The sequence below is a fragment of the Mus pahari genome, chromosome 18 (assembly GCF_900095145.1).
Source record: "Mus pahari chromosome 18, PAHARI_EIJ_v1.1, whole genome shotgun sequence".
Taxonomy (NCBI): Eukaryota; Metazoa; Chordata; class Mammalia; order Rodentia; family Muridae; genus Mus; species Mus pahari.
In genome coordinates this window covers 24506959-24510397 of record NC_034607.1, presented here as the reverse complement: position 1 = coordinate 24510397, position 3439 = coordinate 24506959, and the positions used below count along the sequence as shown (strand labels likewise).

The 3439-nt window shown below is 39.8% G+C and overlaps 1 protein-coding gene across 3 annotated transcripts in view; it reads right to left on the bottom strand.

The window, feature by feature from the left end:
- Positions 1-3439, bottom strand: part of Adgre1 (adhesion G protein-coupled receptor E1) — a 95786-nt gene that overhangs the window by 75416 nt on the left and 16931 nt on the right. The window lies entirely within an intron of this gene.

Below are 3439 nucleotides of genomic sequence, written 5' to 3'. Positions count from 1 at the left end.
GACAGCTGGACTCTGAGGAGTTCTGACACAACCCAGATCACAGGAAGGACAGGCTCCAGTTAGATATAGTGAGGAGAGGTAGCACTAGTGAGAATCGGATAGCATGAAGCAAGCATAAGAACATAAGCAACAGAAATCCATAGCAAGTTCTGGATACACCATCATACCAGAAAAGCAAGATTCGGATCTAAAATTGCTTCTCATGATGATAATAGAGAACTTAGAGAAGGACATAAATAACTCCCTTAAAGAAATACAGGAGAATACAAGTAAACAGATAGAAGCCATTAAAGAGGAAACACAAAAATTCCTTAAAGAATTACAGGAAAACACAATCAAACAGGTGAAGGAATTGATCAAAACCATCCAGGATCTAAAAATGGAAATAAAAACAATAAAGAAATCACAAAGGAAGACAACCCTGGAGTTAGAAAACCTAGGAAAGAGATCAGGAGTCAGAGATGCAAGAATCACCAACAGAATACAAGAGATAGGAGAATCTCGGGTGCAGAAGATTATCATAGAAAACACTGACACAAAAGTCAAAGAAAATGCAAAATGCAAAAAACTCCTAACCCAAAACATCCAGAAAATCCAGAACACAACGAGAAGACTAAACCTAAGGATAGTAGGTCTAGAAGAGAGCAAAGATTCCTAATTTAAAGGGCCAGTCAATATCTTCAACAAAATTATAGAAGAAAACTTCCCTCACCTAAAGAAAGAGATGCCCATGAACATACAAGAAGCCTACAGAACTCCAAATAGACTGGACCAGAAAAGAAATTCCTCCCATCTAATAATAGGCAAAACACCAAATGCACTAAACAAAGAAAGAATACTAAATGCAGTAAGTGAAAAGGTCAAGTAACATATAAAGGCAGATCTATCAGAATTACACCAGACTTCTCAACAGAGACTATGAAAGCAAGAAAATCCTGGGCAGATCCTAAGAGAACACAAATGCCAGCCCAGGTTACTATGCCCAGCAAAACTCTCAATTGCCATAGATGGAGAAACCAAAATATTCCATGACAAAAACAAATTTACACAATGTCTTTCAATAAATCCAGCCCTACAAAGGATAATAGATGGAAAACACAGGAGAGAAACTACACCCTAGAAAAAGCAAGAAAGTAATCTTTCAACAAACCCAAGATGGCTAGACAAACATGATTCAACGTCTAACAACAAAAATAACAGGAAGTAAAAATCACTTTTCCTTAATATCTCTTAACATCAATGGATTCATATGTAAAGAGGACCCAGCATTTTGCTGCATACAGGAAATGCACCTCAGTGACAAAGGCAGACATTCCAAGCAAATGGTCCCAAGAAACAAGCTGGAATAGCCATTCTAATATCAAATATAATCAACTTTCAACCAAAAGATATCAAAAAGGATAAGGAAGGACACTTCATACACATCAAAGGAAAAATCTACCAAGATGAACTCTCAATTCTGAACATCTATGCACATCACAGCACATTACAGTACCTTCTCCAAAACTGACCATATAATTGGTCATAAATCAGGCCTCAACAGATACAAGAAGATTGAAATGATCTCATGTATCCTATCAGATCACCACGGACTAAGGCTGTTCTTCAATAGCAACAAAAACAATGGAAAGGCTGGACAACACACTACTCAATAATAATTTGGTCAAGGAAGAAATAAAGAGATCTTGTGCTCCAAGTCACTCAGGGACCAGTCTGAACCAGTGAGAGTGCGGACTACAGAAGTGACACAGCTTCTGGGTCAAACCCCATTTTGGGCTCCAGACATCCAGGCACCTTCCTCACCAGAGGGGAGGTGTCCACCAGGGAGGGCTCTCACTGCCTGAGCAGGTGAGAGAGTCATCTTGTGTCCCAGGTCCCTTGGAGACTAGTCTGTGCAGGTGAGCTTGCAAACTACAGAGGCGACACATATTCTGGGATAGGCCCCGTTTCAGGCCTACATCTTCAGCCAGGTGGCAGGGCTGAATGCCAGACCTCTGTGCACCTTCCCTGCAAGATGAGAGCTTGCCTGTGGAGAGTACTCTGACCACTGAGACTCAGGAGAGAGTTGGACTCCCAGGAGTGCTGACCTGCTTGTGGACGTTGTACATCGTGGTGCGGAGCCTAGTGCGCACCACGCTATATAGCCCCGGCTGACCTGCTTGTGGACGTTGTACATCGTGGTGCGGAGCCTAGTGCGCACCACGATGTACAACGTCCACAAGCAGTTAAAGGGCCAGCAAGTATGTTCAACAAAATTATAGAAGAAAACTTCCCAAACCTAAAGAACGAGATGCCCATGAACATAAAAGAAGCCTACAGAACTCCAAATAGACTGGACCAGAAAAGAAATTCCTCCCAACACATAATAATCAGAACAACAAATGAACTAAATAGAGATAGAATATTAAAAGCAGTAAGAGAAAAAGGTCAAGTAACATATAAAGAATTACACTATTAGAATTACACCAGAATTCTCACCACAGACTATGAAAGCCAGAATATCCTGGACAGAGGTTATACAGACCCTAAGAGAACAGAAATGCCAGCACAGGCTACTTACCCAGCAAAACTCTCAATTATGATATATGGGGAAACCAAAGTATTCCATGATAAAACCAAATTCACACAATATCTATCCACAAATCCGGCCTGTCAAAGGATAATAAAGGAAAATCACAAACACAAGGATGGAAACTACACCTTAGAAAAAGCAGAAAGTAATCCTTCAACAAACCTGAAAGAAGACAGCCGCAAAAACAGAATCCCAACTTTAACAACAAAAATAACAGGAAGCAATTCCTTTTCTTTAATTTCTCTTAACATCAATGGACTCAATTCCCCCAATAAAAAGATAGACTAATAGACTGGCTACACAAACAGGACCCAACATTTTGCTGCTTACAGGAAACCCACCTCAGAGAAAAAGACAGACGCTACCTCATAGTGAAAGGCTGGAAAACAATTTTCCAAGCAAATGGTCCAAAGAAACAAGCTGGAGTAGCCATTCTAATATAGAATAAAATTGGCTTCCTTCCCAAAGTTATCAAAAAAGACAAATACAGGCACTTCGTACTCTTCAAAGATAAGATCTACCAAGATGAACTCTCAATTCTCATCAAAGATAAGATCTACCAAGATGAACTCTCAATTCTGAATATCTATGCTCCAAATACAAGGGCAGCCACATTCATTAAGGAAACTTTAGTAAAGCTCAAAGCACACATTGCACTTCACACAATAATAGTGGGAGACTTCAACACCCCACTCTCATCAATAGATAGATCCTGGAAACTGAAACAAAACAGAGACACATGGACACTAACAGAAGTTATGAAACAAATGGATTTAACAGATATCTACAGAAAATTTTATCCTAAAACAAAAGGATATACCTTCTTCTCAGCAACACATGGTACCTTCTCCAAAACTGACCATATAA